At 46.1% G+C, this 23,422-nt stretch overlaps 1 protein-coding gene across 7 annotated transcripts in view; it reads right to left on the bottom strand.

The window, feature by feature from the left end:
* Window positions 1–23,422, bottom strand: part of LOC144119412 (monocarboxylate transporter 9-like) — a 248,671-nt gene that overhangs the window by 85,638 nt on the left and 139,611 nt on the right. For 2 of the 7 annotated variants that reach the window (XM_077652033.1, XM_077652034.1), the window contains exon 2: window positions 4,152–4,319. The exons of the other annotated variants lie outside the window; for them this stretch is intronic. The gene's annotated coding sequence lies outside the window, so the exon portion shown is untranslated. The remainder of the gene's footprint in view (window positions 1–4,151; window positions 4,320–23,422) is intronic. 7 annotated transcript variants of the gene reach the window in all.

Below are 23,422 nucleotides of genomic sequence, written 5' to 3'. Positions count from 1 at the left end.
TTCTGAAAGTATCCCAGTCTGTCAGATTCGTTTCGCGCAGCTTCCCCTTCATCGGCCTCGTTTGTGTTTCAATATCTATGATACAGTGATCGCTACACAACGTGTCTCCTGTGTTTGACCACCTCTCACCCCCTACGTCTTTGCCTAGCGTCAAGTTTGGGGACGTGTCTACACTTACGCTATTGCCTATCCTCGTGGGGTCTTGTGGGTTGCTTAGTAGCGCGAGCCTTAAGTTTTTGATTTCCGTCCATAGTTCGTTTCCCTTGTGTGAGGCCATCCGGTATCCCCATGCCGGATTCGGGACGTTGAAGGCCCAATTCCCCGGTGATTACAAGTCCTTTCTTATACGATAGTTTATTGGCTTTCCGTAAGAGATCCGCCAGCCCTGTCCCCCGGTTTCTCCGTGGGTTGTATGTATTCGAAATAAAGGGGCTGCTGTCCCCCGTTGTGCTTGGGATTAGTTCTAACATCACATAGTCCTCGCTTGTGTTTTCGAGTGCGTGTTGTGTTGCCGTCAGATTTCTATGCACCAGCGTAGCCGTGAACGACTCGGGTATGTGCTCTCTTTGTACTTCTAGCGGGGTGTACTCGGCATAGCCATTTAATTTGACCGTGCCGCTTGCCTTTCGCAGCGTGATTACTTTCGGCGCGTTTATGCGCTATTGAATGTATGCCTGCAGGTTCCCTCTTTTTGACTGGAAGCCTCTGCAGTTCAACTGCCAGAGTCTAATTTTTTGTCGAAGGGCCATGGCGTCCTATAGAGGCTGTTGCTGTGGTTGCAGCGAGGGGATGGTGTTGCCGGCAACAGGGGAAGCCTGGCTTCTACGTTTGCTAGTCGTTTCATTATCTGCTAGAAGCAATCCATGGTTTGTTCCTTAAACAGGACGAATTCCACAGTTAGATTATCAGCACGTTCGGTTCTTTTGTCTGCCCTAGCTGTAAGGGCATCAATTCTAGCGTCCAGAGCGTCAACCCGCTTCATGAGCGTGTTGTTGTCCGACTAAGCTTGCTGTGGGTTCTGATCGATGCGTCCTCATATGGACTTTCTGCCGCCTTTCTGAGAATGCTCTCTTCGGTGTTTCCATCTCTGGGTAGAAGTCTTTTCGCGGGGACTCTGGTGTCCCTATTCATCGCGTTTTTAATACCTTCCCCTTCGTTTGTATCACGCGGCGGCGCCTGACTCGCGTTTTTCAATTGCTGCAAAATAGTTTTTAGACAACCTTCGGCTGTTGTTTGTTACGGCTAATTAGTTTCCTCATCTCCGTCATTGTTCTTATGGTGTCTAGCTCTCTGTCTCTCTTAGCGAGCTGTTCTACCAGTTCCTTCTCCCGATCTGTTTCCTAAGGGGAGGTCTCTCGAAATGCTTCCTCCCGATAGCTTTGGCGGTCGCCGTTGTGGTCACTGGCCCTGGACCTTGGTTGCTGTCCGAAGTCATGTTGCCCCTGGTCGTTCTTGGCTTTACAAAGTTCTTTCTCTGCCAGCCGATACTTGCAGTTCCGGTTGCCGGTGTTCTGCGCCCCCCCCCCTCCCACCGGATACGATGCATTCGGGCTTGCATGTCGACAGGATGAAGTTGCGTTTATTAACTTGTTTGATTGAGAGTTTGACATAATTGTTTTCACCGAGGCATGGTACCGAACTGATGATGCCTTTATCATGTTACACTATAACTCATACAAGCTAAACCACCTAAATAAAAAAGGCGGTGGAGTAATGATAAGTGCAAAGGAATCCTTCCGACGTTCAGTTCTTCCTGGCTTTCATAAACCACGTGAAGATTTTCATACTTCATCTAAAGGCTGGGCAGATTATTTCTTCTGCTTTGTATAGACCTATATGTGGCAGCGTCTCTAACTTACTTTAGTTGCTTGACACTTTTTTTAACATGGATAACAGAAAACAGATTTTACTTAGTCCTAGGCGGCGACATCAACATAGACGCCTCTGCACCCTCAACTCAGCAGCGCCAAATGAATTACCTCATAGGCTGTAACGGTTTCATTAATGCCATCAGTGACACAACGCGCCTCTGTATATCGAACCCACCTTCAATAGATGCTACCATCACAAATCTACATGAGAAGCCAATCGTTTCTGGTCAGGTTAGCGATCACCTAGCAATTTTTTACATCATAGATAGTCGTGTAAAAAAGTGAAATATACCTACTCAAGAACAGCGACAGTAAAGATAATTTGACACACTTTCAGTCTAGGCTTGGGCAAATAGGCGGGAGTCCTGTTTATGAGGTTAGAAGAGATCTATTTATAAACATCATAAAACTGCTGTATGCTGAATGCTTCACATTTCGGAGGTCCAGATGACCAAAGAATGCTCGTATGCAATGGATAAACAAAAAAAGTTTAAAGATGATAACACGCAAAAACTACGATTATAAATGTTTCATTAGAAATTGAAACGCACATGACTTCCTCACACTTAAGGCGAACAGAAGCAAAATGTTATCATTTCTTCGTCAGGCAAAGAAAGGACACTTCCACTGTCTTTTCAACAAGGATGTTCTGAAACGAAGTGATAAAGTATGAAAACAATGCCATTATTAATCCATACAAACGCATTCATGAACTTGAAGTCATGACAGATGATGAGAACTTATCAGAAAAAAAGCTGGCAGATTGTTTTAACGATTTCTTTGTGTCTGTTGCGCTTGCCGTTCCTGACCCTACTTGCATGAGATATCTTGATGCCCGAGGGGAACTGGATATATATTTAATGTATTGATTGCATATTTTTAGTGTATTTTAATGTAGGTTATTATATTTAATGTGTATTTTAGTATACTTATATAATGTATTAAAAGTATATTATTAGCATATTTTTAATGTATTTATTGCTTATCTTTAGTATAATTTAAAAGTATTTAAAGTGTGTTTCAGTATATTTTTAATGTTTTATTATGTATTTTCAGTGTATTTTAATGTATAAAAATATATTAAGTAGAGAGAAAATGCATTTTTGATGCATTAGTAAGAATGTTCAAAATAAAACTCCAATCATACATAGAAAGTATTCGTATGACAACTTAAGCATAGGGACAAAAAATGCAAAATAAATAAGAAAATAATAAACGTGTTCGAAATACATTTTTAGCAAAGACTGTTTTCGCTAAGGGAAGGACGTGACGGGCAAGGGAGTGGTGGCCAGGAGCTGGTCACACGAGGAGCTGATGTCTGCCGCCGCTGACAGGCGATGCAAGACCGCACGCATCTTCAAACATTGGCATGCATGCCGAGCCAATAATAACGCTGAGAAATTCTTTTAAATGTTTTCAGCACACTTGTATGCGCACACTGAGGGTCGTCGTGGTAAGAGGCGCAAATGCCAGATGGTAAGTGGCGGGTCTCGCGAGAAGCCACCGCAGACCATCAGGCATTTATTTGCAGTGGTATAGGAGGCCGTCCCGCAGAGCAAAGTGCGGTGCTTGCCACATAAAGTTCGAGAAGGCGCAACGTTTAGAGATTTAGACACGGTGTCGATGAGGCACGCAAGCCACGGGTCTTTCGGCTTCTCCGCAGCCATGTCACCGATGGTAATAAATGAGAGTACAGGATTTGCCGCCGAGGAGTTGGCAGCGTTGCTGGGAAGAATAGACCGATACAAAGCATCGGCGTCCATGAGCTTACAGCAAGAACAGTAGATGACGCGATGTCAAAACTCGAAGGCGGAAAGCCCACCGAGCAAAGCGACCGGAGAGATCTTTTATAGACGACAACCAGCAGAGCGTGTGGTGGTCCGTCGCGACATAAAACTGGTGGCCGTACAGATTGGGCCGAAATTTCCTGAGCGTCAATACAATAGCTAAGCATTCCTTCTTCGAAACGGGAAGGTTGCATTCTGCTTTGGTGAGCACGCGATTTGCATACGCATCTATGTATTCTTGAAACCCATAATTTTGCTGAGCCAAGACAGTCCCGAGGCCAATCCCACTTGCACCCGTATTCGTCTCTTAGGGGCTGTTGGGTCATAATGTGGGAGTATAGGCGGCGAAGTGAAAAGATGGCGCATGGTAGTGAACGCTTCGTCGCCCTCGGCCGACCAGCCAGACATGTCAATGTTTCCTCCAAGTAGCTCCATCAGGGGCGCAATGATCGACACAAAATGGTTACGAAGCGCCGAAAATAGGAACACAGACCTATGAAACTTCCAAGTTGCTTGAAGAAAACCGGTTTAGGAAGCTGCGCCACAGCACGCAGCTAGGCCGGGTCACGAAGAGCGCCTTCCTTGGAGACGTAATGCCCCAAGATCGTCAACTTCTGGGCTCCGGAGTGTCACTTCGTCAGATTCAGGTGCAGGCCAGCGCCTGCAGAGAAAATCAAAACCTGCTGTTAGCTTGCTAGGTGCGCGGCGAAATCAGCGTAAAAGGCAACAATGTGGTCCAAGTAGCAGTGGCAGGTCTGCCACTTGAACTTTCGCAAGGTTTTATTCATCATCTTTTTAAATGTGGCAGGCGCGCTGCATAGACCGAACGGCATCAGTTTGAACTCGTAGAGTCCGTCGGATGTAACGAATGCTGTTTTCTCTCTCTCAGGCCATTCATCGGTATTTGCGAGTGGCCGCAATGTAGGTCAAGGGACGAAAAGTACTCATCGCCTTGGACGCAATCAAGAGCCTCGTTGATGCGGGGAAGAAGGTAGTTGTCGTTGTGAGCAATTTTGTTGCGGAGGTGGTAATCGACATGAAATTGGATTGAACCATCTTTCTTCTTTACAAGTACCACGAGCAAAGGCCAAGGGCTGTGAGACGGACGGGTGGCACCACGTTGCAGCACGTCCTCAACGTGTTCGCTGATGACGCGGCTCACCGCCACTGCCACACGATATGGCCGCTGTCGAGAAGGCGGGTGAGAACCGGTCTTAATGCGAGGAGCGACGGGGATGATCAGCCTAGAAGAGTGTGGGGAACGTTTAAAGTGGATCGAAACGTGTGTAGGAGGGCTGAGAGCTGCATCTGGTGGGCGGAAGGAAGAGAAAGGGATACATGAAGCGCAAAAAAAGCACGGATGAGTGAAGAAACATAAACGCAAGCGCTTTTTTTGAGCTGCATATTTCCTCTTCTGTGATGAACCAAAAGGCCCAAATCACCACCCTTCATCGGAAGCAAGAACGTCTTCGATGGCGGCGTGTAAGCAGGCGTCGGGCAAAGGAGGAGGTGCGGAATCTGAATGAAGAGCATTGATGTAGGTTGCGAAAGGTCTCGGGAGCATCCAGGTCACACAGACGACGGACAGGGTTAATTGAACAAAAAGAGATTTAGCACGTAACAGCGTAAGCGGGCACGGAGACGGATTGAAGATGAGCATCTTCGTGTGCCCCCTTGAACATCGAGAGTAGCGGACGGCAGCAACCGGTGTTTGCGGTGGACAAAAAAAAAAAGTCGGTATAATTACAACGGTGACGGCTGGCGCGGCAGAACACGAAAGGGATACAGGCTCTGAAGCCTCCGATGCGACATCGACGTCTTCAATGCCGGTTAGCTTCGGCGGACACTTGAAATGGAGGTCATGCATCCAGCACAAACACTACTAGTATGTTGGTGCGGGAAAGATGGGGCCTTGAGCTTTTGGAAGAGCATGCAGTTCTGTCCTCAAGAACTGCGGAACTTAGTTTCCTTTGTCAGCGGATGTACCGCGACGGCGCATAGGGGACAGTGAACGGCGACGTGGGGACGGGGAACGACGGGTCGTATACGGATGCAGGTCGTTTGCGTACGCATCCGGAGGTGGAGCAGAACGAAGCAGCTGAAGTAAGCAGGCAGAAGGCGCAACTCCTAGAGGGTCGACTATGCTGCGATGACAGAGGCGGGATACAATTCGGGGTAAACGCACGAAAAGCATATAGGACGGTTGTCCGGTGTGCGCCGAGGATTGTAATGGGGCGAAGAGGGAGGATGAAGCGGAGAGGCTAGTGAAAGCGATGCCGCACGCAGTGCACGCTGATTGGGTGGAAACGCCACAGGTCGAGGCCACGCGGCCACTGCGGCGTATGTCAAGGGCGCCGCCACAGCAGTGGATTGGCTATAATGTGCCGCGGCTCCGGCGGGCATCAAAGCAGGGAAAGAAGGGACTTCAGGGAGGGCACGTAAAGCTTCGGCCACTTGTTCCCGGATGATGCGCTGCAGCGAAGGCACAAGTTGGAAAGTCAGCGTCAGGACTCGGGTGGACGAGGTAGAGCTGAAGCGCAGCTTCTTCCCGAACAAATTGCTCGATCTGGGGCAGCAGTGGCCACTGTTCCGAGTCAGACGTCAAAATCGTCAAAGGCTCTGGGTGCGAGAGTGGAGAGCGAGTAAGAATGCGGCGCTTGCAAAGTTGGTCGTAACTCTGGCATTCTGCAATGAGGTTGACAACGGTTGCTGGATTTTTAGCCCGAAGCGTCTGGAACGCGTCATCGCAATAGCCTTCAGAATGTAGTCGATCCTAGTGCGCTCAGTCATCAAAGCATCCACACGCTTCCATATGTCCACATCTTCGATATAACCGGTGAAATTCTCACCAGGCATCTGCGTCCGAGCACACAGGCGTTGCTAAGGGCGAAGCTTGAGCACCGCAGGCCGACCGAAGACATCGGCGGAACCTCTCTTGAAGGCGGACCAAGATGTGATGTCAGCCTTGTGGTTCCAGAACCACAGTTTCCCAACATCCGCAAGACAGAGATGACCTTGTTCAGTTTGCAAGCATTGTTCCGTTTGTTATGGGTACTGACCCGCTCGTATGAGGCCAACCAGTCCTCGACGTCATGGTCTCCGGTATTGCTGAAAACGTCAGGATCTCGCTAGCGCGAACCTCCAGCTCAGACAACGGCAGCGGCTGGACTAGGGCCGGAATCATCAGGCATGGTGGTGATCGGGACCGTACTGCTTCGACGCTCAAAAGCGTCAGCAAATCCGCAGCTCCACCAAGTGAAAGGGGGTTTGTGCACAAACAGAACAGTGGGTGGAATTCCCGGCAGGCGATGCAAAACAGTGAGCCGAACAACTGGCAGCGCAAAAGACAGCCAGTCCAATCGAAGCAATCTTGTGCAGTTCCGGGATCGCTACGTATTTCTCAGTCAACTTCTTACGGGCATCGGGCGCGGCCGTCACGTTTCGTTACAAGGGGAAATAAATAAATAGGGGCTCGTTATGACACATGATGGAAGCCAACAGTCACAGGAACCAAGGAGCATTTGCGATATTTTTTTGAGCGAAACCTCCAGAAACCTTAAAGATCATGTGAAGGTGCAGATACGAACTTGAGTAGAAAGTGTTGCCGGGCTAATTGGTGCAGTACTTCAAACATGGTATTTGCGCGAAACACACACACAAGACAGGGTGCGGGAAAGGGTACAGGGCTCATACCATACACTGTGTTGTGTGTGTGTTTCGTGAACTACCATGTTTGGAAATATGACCTTGAAGCGGCCTCAATAGAAAAAAAACATGAAATTTGTGGTGTAGGTCTGAATCGACCCCGGACCTCCGGCATGCAGGTAGGCGACGCTTTCACTCTTCCATGACTATTTTTTTTTCGATTCTTCGAAGTGAATAAATGCGCGTGCAGTAAATGCACAGATGTATAAGAAACAGCTTCAATATATGTACTAAGGAGTGCATGAATAATAATATTATTATTTTTTGTTTATTTTTTTTGTTTATTTCTCCTTTGGGCAACATACAGGTATTGCCCACGAGGCAAGACAAAAGGAGGTGCTAAACCTCCTGACTGGGTCTTGTCCTCGCTTGGGTACAGCAGCAGGAGCGGTATTGCATTACACAACAAAAAAAGGCTGTCGTTGCCATCACTTACACAACAGACGCATCATAAACAGTTCTAGTAAATATATACAGATAATAAAATAATAATACACACTAAATCATATACAAAAATGTTACAGAAATGCAATACATTAGGGTTGTTCGAACCGACATAATATTACATCAAACAGAACCAGAAGTAAGCATTTGGTCGTCTAGGACACAACGTTAAACAAAAAGAAAGACGAACAGATGCGTTTAAAACCCCTGGGCGTGGAACTATTTTTAGCTGCATCTATTACAAACGGATGAGAATTACACATCAACATGATTTGGTGCTCAATTGATTGTGTTCCGTAGTTAGTACGAGGCCTATTTACCACAACAGAAGTCTGACGCAAGCTGTAACCAGTAGATCTATTTAGGTACGTGTTAAAAAAATTAATGTAATGTGTTTTTATTTCGTTATAAATAAACACACATATTTTGAGTTCATACATGGTTTTCATAGGGATCATTCGAGACTGTGTATTTGCCGAGCAACTATTTGTGTTGTTTCCTGCAGGTAAAAGAAACCGAGCTGCACGCGACTGCAGGGCTGATATTTTTTCTAAGTCAGTTTTGTTACAAGTACCCCAGATAAGAAGACAATAACTGATGCGAGAATGGATAAGAGAGAAATACAACTGTCTTTTCAGCGAGCAAGGTATAAGATCTCGAAGCCGGGAAAGCATACCAATAGCTCTCGCTATCTTGACACGGGTGTGGTCTATGTGGTCGCTCCACCCTAGGCTGTGATGGAATTTAACTCCTAGAAAGGAATGGGAGCTGACACGCTCAAGGTAGCAAGAGCCGTAACGAAGCTTAAAATCGTAATCAATTGGCTTGTTTTTTGCACAAAAAAGCATAAATTTAGTTTTTTCTCGTTGAGTTCAAATTTATTTAAGTTTAGCCATACACTAAGATTTAATAGCCACGTGTTAGCAGTGTTTTCAAGTTCTTTAAGATTTGTTCCAGAGAAGAATACATTCGTATCGTCTGCATATAATACTATATCATCAGTTTGAGGAATGTTAACTATATCGTTTATATAGATCAAGAAGAGCAATGGGCCTAATATAGATCCTTGCGGTACACCATATTTTAGTCTTTGGGTTTTATTTATAGCCATGTAGGCATACGAACTGAAAACGCGACTCAAGGTAACTGCGCATGAGTCGAAGTGCTATGCCCCTAATTCCACATATTTCCAATTTTCTTAGCAAAATATGATGTTTGATGGAATCGAAGGCCTTGCGAAAATCTAGAAATATTCCAACGGTGTAGAGCTTATCCTCAATATTTTTAATTATTTTATTTTTTATTTGTACGAGGGCCATTTCAGTTGATCTTCCTTTCTGGAACCCGTCCTGCTTTGTTGATATGATGTTTTTTGCAACAAAAAAGTTGTCGAGGCGTTTGTGTATGACACGTTCAATCTTTTTCGAAAAAAGAGGCAAAACTGAAATCGGCCTATAGTTGTTCAGGTCACTGTATGTTCCTCCCTTGTGAATGACGACGACACGAGCTATCTTCATTTTCGCAGGAAAGATTCCCGAAGCAAGTATGCGGTTGCAGATGTAAGCGAGCGGTTTTGAGATTAAGTGGGCAATTTCTTTTATAGGTGCGGCTTTAATGTCGTCGTGGCCAGCTGCCGATCGGTTATCGAACGAGTTTATGATAAGGTCTATCTCAACCTCAGAAGTGGGCGTTAAAAATGCACTTTCAAGCAGCATCTGCCCTATATATCTCTCCAGACTGCTGTGAGGCAATGAAAGAGATGAAAAGTTTCCAGCACCTGCGTTAGCTAGATGATCATTGATAAGGTTAACTAAGTTTTGCTCCGAATAAGTGGCTCCATTTATAACTAATTCAAATGGTATACCAGAAACGTGCGTAGCGTTTAGTTCATTGAATTGTTTCCATGTTTTTCGGGGGTTATCTGCGCACTTTTCGAACTTATGTTGATAGAATCTACACTTGGCTTTTTTTAAGTCAGAGCTAAGTTTGTTTCTGAACCGCGTGAATTCTTGCAGCTTTGCAATATCACGCGTCCGCAGAAACTGTTCGAACAGCTTATCCTTGTGTTTTATGTACTTGAAAACGTCATTCGTAATTCATTCTTTTCTTGCTTTCTTGTGCCGAACAATTGTTGTCAGTGGGAAAGCAGCATCGTAACAAATTTGTAATTCGGACATAAAAATATCGTAGGATACAGATGGATCGGGTTCCTTATATACGTTCGCCCCGTTCAAGTTTTCAACAAGTGAATGAAAGGTCTTTTTACCGCTGTCATTGATGATACGGATAGTATTATTTGTGCACTGTGTACGCGTGGCGATCGGTAATGCTACAAAAATTGGTAGATGATCGCTCAATCCTGAACAAAGTACACCGGAGCAACTAGCAGACTTAGAAAAATCTGTGAAACATAAGTCGATCAGCGTACTTGTATTCGATGTGACTCTCGTAGGCTGTTCAATGACGTTCTCACAACCATTTTGAAGCATAATTTCAAGAAGTTGAACTTTAGCAGGGTTATTAGAGTTAAGATCGATATTAAAGTCCCCTATGATCACTATATGCCTCTTCCAGTAATTGACAAAATCCATGAGTGATTCAATGTAATTTAAAAAAATTGACAGCGTGCCCTGGGGCGGTCGGTAAATGCATAAGATGGTAATGTTTTTGCACATGATGGCAACAGTTTCAAAGTCGTCACACATGTAAGTAAAGTCTTCTATGGTATCATAGTGAAAACAGTCGCGGATAAATAGGGACACCCCTCCACCACGTTTTTGCTCACGATAAACTGAAGCGTGACTGTACCCGGAAAAATTCGTAACATCAGTGACACTTGAGAACCATGTTTCTGAAAAAGCCAAGAAATCGCAGGAACACTGTAGTTGTGAGAGGTATGTACCGACGTCATCTTGTTTGTTCCTCAGACTCTGTGTATTTAAATGAAAAAAAGAAAGCCCCTTTTCAAGAAAACACTTGTTACTTTTCACCAGATCAATGAACGAAGTTGTCGTGTGGTACGCCATCTTGATTTTTTGAAATCAAAATACCTGTCGTCACTGATCTAAACAATTTTGCTCAGGTCATTTTCGGTCGCAATCCTGATAGCACTTGCTTTTGCTTGTTTTCTTACAAACACTTTACCCTCAGAAGTCCACACGAATTTGTAGTCATTTTCCTTTGCCCTTATCTTCGCCAGCCATAGCAATCGCCTGTTCATTGCTGTCAAGTTTTCATAGAAGCTGATGTTGGTCAACTTTTCTTGGGCGCACTTGCGTGCTTCAAACCATTTGCGCCTGAGGGCTCGGTTGGAAAACCTTACAATCACCACAGGCCTTCTGTCCTTTCTGGGGGGCAAACGATGCACATGTTCAACGTTGCTATCGGATAAATCAGGGAGCTCCAATTTTCGGGCAATCTTGTTAATTTCAGCCATGAGGTCTTCATTTTCTCTCAGCTCAAGCCCATGGATTTCAATGTTCTGGTGGCGGCTATACTGTTCGAGTTCATTTAATTCTTGTTTTAGTGTTTGGACAGTACTTTCACCGCTTCCACTCTCAACAGCCTCCACTCGACGCCGCAAGTCGCCTATTTCTTTGTCCTGTCGTTGTAGGTTCACTTTTATGTCATCGTAAGTGTCAGACAGAAGCTGTAAATTACAGATATCCCATTTAAGGAATAGCGAAGTATATTTTCGTATAATTTTCTTGGTGCATGGCCTGCAGTCGTAGCGCCGTCATGCTGCACCCACTAAAACCCCAAGACGCAATGTACGGCGATGTTCAAGGAGGTGCACTCGTCTAGCGAATGCACAATTGTGTTATAGACGTATCTTCCAGTTACGTACTGAGGCTTTCATAATTAATTTATTTATGAGCGTGCAAATTTCAGATGTTCTAATTAAGCAAGCAGCGAAGTTCTCCGGAACGCAATAAACGGTGTAAATCGTAATAAAGCTCTAATGAAAATGTAAATTTGCTTCATTAGTTTGTCGTTAGTCTTTGGGTTCTTACTTTTGTTAATTGCACTGTATGGCTTGCATGTATGTGACAGCAACATAGAAAATATGAAAGAAAGAATCAATAATAAGCGTATTCTGATAAATATATGCCGCATCCGTCTAAAAGGCGTTGAAGTAACGAGCGTTAGGTGTTTGGTAGCGCAATCTATCGTCCTTTTTGATGTATTACCACGTGATCAGGCTACTTTTTTATACCTCACAGCGAGCAGGCGCCTGCCGCCTTGAGGTCGGATATTTTTGACCAATTTGGGCCGAAAACATTTTTAGACTCTTTAGAGGGCCATTTTTCCTTTCCTCAAGGTGGCAGGTGCCCGGTCGCCTTGAGTTAGGAAATCGTGAGCTGCCAAGTGGTGACTTCACGGCCGCCATGTAAATCCTAACCATAAGCAAATATTAGCCATATTAGGCGATATTGCGATGCCTAACATGTTCTACTCATCGAGCCCGTCACGAATATGTCATTAGTTAGAACAGGAAGTCATCGATTAATTAAATATAAGAAATAAGTTTAAGCCTACTTTTAACTAAATAATAACTTGATTAGTTGATATTGGTGTCTGAAATGTTCTACTCATCAAAAGGAATCCTAATATGTAATTGGTTTTATCAGGGCCTCATTAAATACTGAGTTATAAGTGATAAACCTAGTAGCATGACTAGTCAAATATGACGTCACAAATTCAGTGCCCTCACCTATCAATCACCAATTCGGTATACTAATGACGTCATCAATCAATCATCAATTGAGGTGCTATATTGATGTAATACGGGGGCCGCCATGTTGAATTCCTCGCACCGAGAATTTCTCGTCGAAGGAGGTGATAGCAGACCCCAAGAAATCGAGAAACGTGATGAATAAGAGCTAAAGCACACAAGATACAAAAATTTCTATACAGTTTTTAATGTATTAACTGATGATGGGAGTGAGTGCCTTAGCAGTTGAGAGTCATAGTAACAGGTGTGTTAGAAACATACCAAGCTTCTGCTATGGAGCATAGCATGGAGCATACCATACAGCATACCATATCATTTATTTTCAATAAATATCACCCGCGATACAAGCGTGGTTTGGCACAGACGACCTCTTTTATACGCTCTCAATTTTCTCTCTGTATATCGGTATCACCACTAAATAAATTTTGGTGCGTTGTTTTTCTCGTCATGAAACGCTTGAGTGATGTCTTTATTGAAGAAAGGTGTGGACTGTAAGTCAAGGGCGCTGAAATGACACTTCGTATGTGCTTCTGATAACTAGTTAAGTAACAGCTGGCACATGTATCTTCAGTAATATAAAACGTTTCGTGATGATAGGTATTTTTGGGTTACACCTGACTAAACTTCAGGAATTTAAAACAGAAACAAAGAGGGAGGCGTAAAATAGTTTGTAACGCGTTCTTCACGGTCCGTTGATCTAACTATTACAACACGCAGCAGGAGTTATCTTTCAACTCGGCTATATTATTCCTTTTATTAAAACAACTTGCGTCATCGGCATAACAACAAAATTTTAACAGTGCAGCACGATCCACTTCCTAATTATTTTATCCAAAAACTAAGAGGAGAAGTAAAACTTTTGGAGATGTGAACCCTCGGAACTAACTAGGTTTTCACAAAATTCAAGGTATGATTAAATAATAACTAGCTTTTCATGAAACTCGGGGTATGATTTAATACGGGACCCTGCGTGCCCACGAAAACCGTACAGTTTCAGTTTGTGCAGTAGCAAATTTTCATTAATAATTGGAAACTAATTCATAAAAAGAGAGAACTATGCTAACAACTAGTGCATTTCACTCAAGTTCTCGCACTATGTATTCTTTTTGGTCCATCAAACCAGAATCAGAGGATAAATATTTTCTACAAGCAGAGTTTGAGTAATTGAACTAACAAATTCAAACAATCAATGGTTCGATCGTAATCATTTTTATTAACATGTAAGGAAACGTCCATGCGGACTTGTTATTTCAGCAATAAATATAAAAACAAATGCGCACTGCTCTCTACAATAAAGAGATAACCGTGAACAGGGGATCCAAAAAACCCTTAGAGAGCTATGAGTAAGAAAGGTTTGTCGTGGCGGTTTGGTGCTCTAAACACCATTATTTATAGGTAGATATTACATGAATAATTTCCACAAAGGAGTGAAAACGAAAAAAACTCATACACTCATAAAATATAGCAAAAACAAATCAAGAAAAGCGATAACCGCAATTGGACGCAAGTGCAGTCCTTTGAATCAAAAATAACATTAGAAACCTACAAAAGTAGCATAGAGAAATAAAAAATAAATAACAAAGAACGCCGACATGAAGCGCCATTTTTTTCACCTAATGAGGGCTCGCATAACAAACGCATCTCTAGTTTTGCTGTAAGAAAGTGCAGTTTTCCTTTCTTCTATTTTAATACAAGTAAGCAGTTTTTGAACCGAGCCCATTGAAGAGGACAGCGAAGAAGCGAGCTCTCTACTTCCTCGCCTTCGTACGTACCCTCTAGAAATCTCCTTCACAGCGACGATGGCAGCCTATTGCAACCCCCATGACAGCAGCGGCGTTGGCATCCCCGACTATCATGCGATCATGACTTGGGGAATAAAGGAAAAGTTGCACAGCACTAAGAAGGCCAGCACACAGAAGACAAGGACAGGACGGGCGTTGAGCCTTGACAGGTTTTATTTCCTCAAAACAAGAACGAGCGCGAGCTTGTGCGCATGCGTCAAAAATGGTCGTGTAAACAGCCTGAGACACCTTCACACAGTCGGCAAGCATCTGAGCCACACTTCAGAACAGCCCAATATAATAAAACTTAGCGGAACACTTTCGCCAATGAAAAGAGACACCGAAGTGCCACTGATCATAGCCTCCTATATTTTTCTTGCCCAAAAATCGGCTCAAAAGCGACCGTTCCGGCAAAAATGAAGGCTACCAGCGGTCCATTCCGGCGAAGCTTTAGGTGGTCAGGAGAAGGTTCACTACGCGCCAATGGGCGTGTGTTGCTGCTTCGCGCGCACGTCATTCTCTCTGCCTCGAGCAGGTTGTCTACACTGTGAACGCCTCATCACGGCCAGCGGCAAAACTAGGCATGCCGCGATGAACGAGGCTATAAACGAGGTTTTTGGCATTTTCCGACGCGATCGCCTCTTTGTGGGCAGCGCCTCCCTCATTGCCCCACTCGTACTGATGCCGATCGCCGAAAGCGGCGCTTGCAGCCTTGACAAAAAGTGCGACGGTCGACATAATTTGATCTTGTCATCAATGATCAGGCATGGAAAATATAGGAAGCTATGGACTGATGCAAGTCGTGCCCAGCCTCTTTGATTAAAGAAGCTTGATAAGTTAAGGCGCGAGTGTGCCAGTGCTCCTGCCTAAAATTCTCATTAATGCGAAAGCACAACTTACCATTACTTGGCTATGTTTGCGGTTTGTATACACAGAAAGTGGACGCAAAACATATTGGCAGCCTTTGAGTCATTCATTCATTCGTTGTTTATTTGCAGAATTTCTTTCAAAAAGCACAATGGTTGCTGGACCCATAGCTATAAGCTAGTAAAGGGTCTAGTGATAACATATGATACAAATTCTAACACAGCAGACGAAAAAGTATTTAACAAATACAAAAAATAGTTCTTGACGCACATCAGGAATGCAATAACATTCAGTCACAATTTCTTTCAAACATCACAATAGTTTTAAGAAGGTATTTCTTTAGAGCTGAACTAAAAATATATGCTTGCTTGATGTGTATTGGCAGACTTCCAGATCAGGACTCCGTTAAATTTTATGAGCCTTTTCCCGTGCACATTAATAGATGGAGGCAAGTTAAAATTATGATTAGTTGCATCTGTCGTATTCGGTAATATAAGTTTAAACAAGCCTACGGGAAGAGGATCATTGGTCTCTAAGATTCTTTGTATTGTCTGTGCGATTTTAATTCGTGACATGCATTGAACGGCAGCACATGGACTGAATTATACACGGATCTACTGGATTGACCGCTACTTGAAAATGTAATAATTCGTATTGCACGTTTTAGCAGACAGATTACAGGTTCGAGATAAGTTGTGAAAGTGGCACCCCAAGACTTGTATCGTTGGGCGCACTTCCAGTACGAACCTGCAGTAAGAGAGGGGACAATGAAAGAAGGAAAAATAAACAATGCGCATAATGGTATAGGCGAAACATTCACGCGCTTTAGGTAGAACATAGCATGCGTATGCTAGCTTCGAACAAAGTTGATAACTGTGTGTTTTCCAGTGCATGTCGGATCCAAATAAAATGCCTAAATATTTGTAAGAGCCAAATTGTTCAAGTTTTGTGCCGCGTGATGATATGTGCAGTATCTCAGTATTCGGCTGCTTTTTTCTGGAATGAAGAACTGCATACATATTCCTACTGAGATTAAAAGTAATTAATTTTAAATGAACCACGTAGAAACATTGTCTAGGTCTACATTTGCTTTATCCTGTATTTCATACAAATTCTCTCCTATGAATACAAGAGCGGTATCTTCAGCATACATTAATAGTTAGGACTATTTTAGTATTGCAGGAAGATCATTTATGTACAGTGAGGATAGCATGGGCCCAAGAACCGATCCTTTTTGCACGGCAGTTAATGCGGTTTGTGAAGCAGACGTGTATGTTTAATTACTGTATGCTGCTTGCGGTCGCTAAGATAGCTTTTGAGTAAGATCAGGAACTTATCCCTGAATCCAAAGGTTTTACTTTGTTGAGTAAAATGCTTTGGTTATAACTCTGTCAAAAAACTGTTTTTATATCAATATACACAACGAAAGCAATTCTGTTCTCGTGGAAAGTTTTATTAAGCATTTGTGTTGGGTTTAGAAACGCAGATGGAGTAGATTTATGATGTCTGAAGCTGTGCTAGGTTGGGGCTAAGCACTTTGCATTCGGGTATAAATTATTTTATACGTGTACTGAGAACCGTTTCGAAAACTGTGTTCATAACAGTAATGATTGATAGTGGTTATAGCTCCTTCCCTAAAACTGGAACGATCTTTGCTATTTTTAATCCAGCAGGACATATTTCGGTTTTAAGAGAGTGAATAAATAGTTAGAGAAGCGGATCGGCTAATATAGGAATACTATCCTTTTTAAATTTGGAAGAAATTTGATAAAGGCCTGCTACCTATTTTGTTCTTAACACTTTAAATACTGTTATTATTTCATCTAGCTTTACATCATATATTACAAGACTATTCACAACTGAGTTCATTCAGGGCATAGGATCAGGAATAGGATGTAGCTGAGTTGCTAGTTGCGGTCAAATGTTTATAAAATTGTCATTAATCTCATCTGCAGTCTCTTGATCAATTAATCAGGGTAATATACTCTGCTCTGAACGAGGCCCTATCGCACCTCTTACAATGTTCCAGATTTTATTCATGTTCCATGAGCATTTGAAATGAGAGGTGAATAATATTCTCGTTTTTTTTGCACAGCACAGATACTGCCAGGTTCCGAAAGCACTTAAACTGGCTTAAAATTAATGATTAGTTTTAGCCTGTTTCCATTTCATATGCTATTCTTCTTTCTCTTTCAGTATGCCTATGATGTCGCTAGTAATCAATGGGCATATAGGAGCATTACGTTTACCCGATGTAATCACTTTAGAATTCTCCAAATGACAGCCTGACCTGTTGCAAGGACATTTCTACATTCCTTGTGTGACGACCCCCCATAATGCGCTGGTCCACACGGGACGGAGAGGCAAAGAGACACCGTATGGCTCAGTTTAAACAAACAGATATATTCAATAATTATACATGATTATGATTCAGAGGCTGGGGCGTCCGAGCTTACGTGCCGACGACTTCATGGGGACGATGGAGGGGCTCCGGAGTTGAGCTCGAACGGTTGCTGGCAGAAGCTGCACGCCGTCGAGCTTCGGCGCTGAAGGCCCCCTTGGCGAACGATGTCGTCCTGAGCGTTCCTTATTCCGTACTCCTCGTCGATTTTTATATCCTCTTGTCCCTACACTCCCTAGGGTGAGGACGCCCGCGCCGGAGTGGGAGGGGCCTAGGGCTTTCACTTGGGCGCACAAACACACCACCGCACTTATGGTTTCGCCCCCCTCACGTGTTGAGTCCGAGGGAAAGAAGGTTGTCGTCGAGGTAGCGTCGGCTGTGGTAGACGGTCTATCGCCCGCTGACGGTTCCCGCGGGTCACCGACCTCCGTTCTCCATCAAATGACACTCGCCCCTCAAGGCCGGAACGCGAGGTCACTAAAAGGCCGGGAAAGTGGTCCCTTGTCCTGGGATGTGCTCGGGAGGGTTGATTGATGATGCCCGCCGTCTTGCCACGGGGCCAGGCCCGCCGAAACGAGGCCCTTTGGCCCCAGCACGGCCTGGGCAATTGGTGAAGTTAACGCCCGTCTCCCCGCGGCGACGGCGGCGGCGGCGTTCGACTCGTGCCGACACTATGGAAAGGGGGTCCGATTGTGCTTAAACCCCTTCGTTTTGGTCGTTCACTCTCAACGAGTATGGCTCGGTAATTGATGATGCCGCTGTCACCTGGGTCGTCTCCGTGCGGTCCATGGTGGCAGGCCCGAAAGCAATCCCACTCAAGTTGCTTGCAGGCATATACAGTAGAAACATGTGTGCGGGCTGCTTGCAAAACGAGACCAGCTGTCGCCGTTCTCCTCTCTTCCAGCTGAATTGTTTTCCCTTGAGTGCTTTCGCCGCCACTGTGGGCTCCGTCTACGCCGCGCCGTCGAACGCGGACCCTCGTAGCACACACAAGGAACGTCACACTCGCTCACCCTCCAGAAGAATGTTCTCCGAACATTTGAGTCCATGCAGCTCCCCTTGTTTTTCTGAATCGCCTCGCGCAGTGCGTCCGACAAAACACTTTTCGCTGCACTCAACACCACTGCACAACACCATATGCCTCAGCTGTCATAACTAACGTCTGCCTCAGCTGTCATAACTAACAGATAAACATAAAACTCAGCACCCAAGCCTCTCATTTCTAGTCCAAACTGGACGAAATAAATTTACCACAGTTACAAAGGAGCTCCCACTTCTAGCACGATCACGGCACGGACAAACATATAGATAACGAAAGGAAGTAGGGCAGGTTCTACATGCGCTCCGCATGCTCTCCTGTGAAGGTGTTACTTAATGACAGAAAGGTTTAACTACCAACTCCGATAACTTAACACATAAGCACATAGCAATGTTATGAGCTGCGGCATTACAAAATTCTAACCAGTTCACAACTCCGCTCTGTTTAAGCCATCAGTCCGACTTAGCTTTCCGATTTCGCAGCGGATATCGGCCTTCATGAGTCATACTAAGTAAGTCTGTGACCCTTTGTCTGCTTTGGGACTCGCGAGGGCTTGTGGCAGGAGCCTCTCCTGGCGTTATCTGCGTGGCAACCTCGCGCACTTCTAGCAATGCATGAAGTAAATCCGGTGGCATTCCGGCCGTCACCTCTGGCGCCTGCCGAACAAATGCAGGAGAGGGCGTTTCTTGCGAACTATCTGCGCGCTCCGCTTCACTTCTGTCCCCATCAAAATCCGCGCTTTCCCTTTCCTCATTTCGTGACTACTGAACCGGTGCCGACTTGAGGCTATTTGCGTGTATCCTTATCAAGCGCCGGTTCACGTCTCGGACTCTGAAGTTTACCGGAGAAAGCTTCTCGACAACCTCGCACGGTCCTCTCCACTTCGTCTGGAACTTATGAGCTAGCCCAATCTGCCTTTGGCAGTTTTCAATGTACACGCTGTCTCCCGCATCAAACAGCGCATCTCTAGCACTGCGATCGTGCACCTCTTTCCGGCGCTTCGCCGCTTTCTTTAAGGCCTCCTTTGCGATGTCCCTCGCCACTTGCAAGTGCGATTCTAGCTCAACCTTATAGTCGTCCAGTGAAGCGTATGGGACACGACAGGGGCCCTCTGGCACTTCACTAGGCTGGTCCGGGTCTCGGCTGAAGAGAAGAAAGCATGGCGATTCGCCCGTGCTCTCGTGTGCTGCGGAATTGTAGGCAAACATTACATACGGGAGCCACAAGTCCCAGTCCCGCTGGTCGCGCGAAACAAAATGTGACAGGAACCCGGCCACGGTTTGGTTCAGTCGCTCCACCGCGCCGTTGCAAGCCGGATGGTACGGTGTTGTCTGCTTCTTAGCGATCTTAAGCAGCTCGTAACTCTCCTCATTAGCTGCGACACGAAATTTGTTCCTCGATCTGTCAAGCGTTGCCTCGGGGGTCCATGTCGGAGCACGATCTGTTCGACAAATGCTCTTGCAACCGTGTCTGCCTTCTGATCTGGGAGTGCTACCGGTTCCGCGTATTTTGAAAGGTGATCGACAAATACTAAAATGTACCTGTTTCCGGAAGTGGTCGTGGGCAATGGGCCCATTATGTCCATACCTGTCCGCTCGAAGGGAGCCGAAACCTCAGGGAACGGCTGAATTGGAGCTGGTCTTCGTCCCTTGGGTGTTTTTCTTTCGAGACAGGAATGACACTTCGCACAGTAGTCTCTAACATCCTGTCGCATGCCACTCCAAAAGTACAAACGCTCCACACGCCTGCGTGTCTTCGCTACGCCAAAATGACCGGCGCATGGCGCATCGTGAAACGCGTGAAGAACCCTTTCTGTCCACGACCGAGGTATGACGACTCTCTCCCAAGCGGTTTTCTCTGGTCTCCCTTTCCTGGTTGGCCTCGTGCGCCGACACAGGGTGCCGTCTTTGCCATTGAAATAACCTAGCTGTTCGGGGTGAGACGGTGCGCCCTCTAAGCTTTCGATTATTCGCTTCAGGTCAGGATCTTTGCACTGCTCTGTGCGTAATTCGGCGGGGTCGACTACGGGGACAAACTCATCTATAGCTGCCACGGCAGCTCTGCGGCTGAGTGCATCAGCATCCAGATGTGTCTTTCCTGACTTGTGCTCCACTTCAAAGCAGTATTCCTGCAGGTGTAGATTCCATCTAGCGAGTCGCGAGCTAGGGTCCCTGACACTCATCTCCCATTTCAGAGGATGGCAGTCTATGACTAGCTTGAATTTGCGGCCGTAAAGGTAGCATCTGAAGTGCTTTACTACCCAGACAACGGCGAGGCACTCCCTTTCCGTAGCTCTGTACTTTTGCTCTGCGGGGCTCAGCTTTCGGCTAGCAAAAGCAACGGGATGTTCTTTGCCCTCGATAACCTGAGATAGCACGGCACCAACTGCGAACTTTGACGCATCTGGGGCCATAATGAAGGGCAAATTAAAATCCAGGTGGCGCAACAGCGGTGCACTCATTAGCTTCCTTTTCAGGGCCCCAAAAGCATCCTCCGCGTTTTCGTCCCAGCGAAAGGCGACATTTTTGGCTGTTAAGGCGGTGAGCGGCTTAGCGAGCTTGGCGAACTCCTCTATGTGCCTTCGGTAGTAACCGATCAGGCCGAGAAACTGCCGGACCTGGCGGACGCTAGTCGGGGATGGAAAATCCGAGACACACCTTAGTTTCTCAGGGTCCAGTCGCACGCCGTCAGCTGAAACAACGTGCCCGAGGTATTTCACCTTGTTTTTGAGGAATTGGCACTTAGAGGGCTTCAGCTTGAGACCCGCTCCTCTTAGTCGCACCAAAACCTGCTCAATATCGCGCAAATGGTTCTCAAAACTGTCACTGTATATGATTATGTCATCCATATACACGAAGCACAGCCTACCCAGAAGACCTGCCAGGATAACATCAGCGGTTCTCTGCCACACAGCAGGGCTGTTGGCCAGACCCATCGGCATTCTTTTCCATTCATAGTGTCCTGAGGGCGTGTTGAATGCCGTTTTCTCGGCATCTGCCGGATCCATTGCTATCTGCCAGTATCCCGCCGCCATGTCCACTACCGTGAAGTACCTGGCAGAGCCCAGCTGAGAAAGCGTCTCCTGTATATTGCGGATGGGGTATGGATCGGTGCGAGTTAAGGCATTTAGTTTGCGGTAGTCCACTACCAATCGATACGAGCCATCTGGCTTTTCCACCAATAGTGCTGGTGCTCCCCAGGGTGACTTTGAGTGTTCGACAATGCCGCGATCAATCAGGTCCTGCACCTTCCGCTCCATCTCCTCACGTTGGGAGTAAGGAATCCTGTACGCACGCTGGTAAACGGGCGATAAAGTGCCGGCTTCTATCCTGTGCTTTATAACGCCACAGCAGCCCAAATCCAGTTTGGACGCGGCGAATACCTCCGAGTAGTCGTTCAGCTAACCAGCCAGAGCCTCCCTCTCCCTGGATTTTACGTGAGAAAATCGAACGACGCCTTTGGAGCAGCCGAAGGACTAGCATGCTCTACAGTTGCGAGTACCGTATCGGTGGGCTCACGTTTCTCTATCTCAGAGGTGAAGAAAGCCAATGTTTTGTTCTTGGGAAGGCTCAGTGGCTGCTGGCTACAGTTAACCACCCGTAGGGGCACTCTGTGGGCGTCATTAACTGTCACGAGGCACGCGGCTGCCTTCAGGCCATTGCTGAGAGAGTCGACCGGCTCAAGCACTCCCACGGCGCCGCTGTCTACATCTGAAGGCACACACGCGTACAAAATGTGCTCCTACCAAAAAAGGACGACCGCCTCATCGACCAGCCTGACGGCAACCCGCGAATATACCTTCTACAATGATCTCACTGTTTGACGGGTGTCAATATCGGTAATGCGAATCTCAGCTCCTCTCCTGTTCAAAAACGGAACTTTTGAGCCGCCCGAATTAACCTCTTCCTCAGAGAATGAGACTACTACCTTCCCTTTTCTCAAAATATCCTGCCCTAATATACCTGACACTCCGTTTGGCAGAGACACCGTGTCCGGGCATACGTAGCAGGGGTGCTCCAATGCAATTCCGCCGAGAGAGAAGTGTAACCGGTAGAGTCCACTTATGCCAAGAGGGTCCCCCGTTATGCCTACAAATTTGGTTGCCATACCACCAGACGCTTCTAACACCTCGCGGTCCCCCTTCCTTCGAAGCGTATTAAAACTGCTCTCCTTAAGCAGTGTCACCTTTGACCCCGTATCTATCAACAATTCCATGCAACAACCATTTAACCTGCAACGCACAACAGGGCATGCCTCGTCGGCCACACAAATTACCACCACCTCATCATCCACTGCTCCCTCCCCGCGCTCCTCAGGATGGGGAGGACTATCTAGTTTTTTGTCTCGGTACCTGGAGCCCCGCTGTAGGCTTGCTTAGGGCGTGTCTCGCCTGCTTCTCTTTGTGGCTCCCCACGGCGCACGTTTTGGCAGAATCTGGAGATGTGTCCGCGACCCTGGCAAGCAAAGCATACGATTTCTTCAAAATCTCGCATACCGCGCCTGTAGCTTTGTGGCGGTCTCCAGTTTCCAGCGAATGGGCGCTGTTGAGCGCGCGCTTCAACCTGGCGTTCCACCTGCTGAGATAGCAGCTGTTCTAAGCGATCTAACCGCTCTGTCAAGAGAGCAACCTCAGGGTTGAGCACCGCTCTCTCTATGACGCGTACTCTCGCTGCGGCTGTCGTTAACGCCTCATTTCGTTCCTCATCCAATGCGGCCGCCACGGCTTGGTCGAAATTGCTCGGCTTGCGCGATATCACGAACCGGTGCACGGGGTCTTGCAGACCAGCCACGA

This window comes from Amblyomma americanum, chromosome 2 (genome assembly GCF_052857255.1).
Source record: "Amblyomma americanum isolate KBUSLIRL-KWMA chromosome 2, ASM5285725v1, whole genome shotgun sequence".
Classification (NCBI taxonomy): Eukaryota; Metazoa; Arthropoda; class Arachnida; order Ixodida; family Ixodidae; genus Amblyomma; species Amblyomma americanum.
The sequence above is the reverse complement of the archived record's forward strand: the minus strand, read 5'-3'. Positions and strand labels throughout refer to the sequence as shown.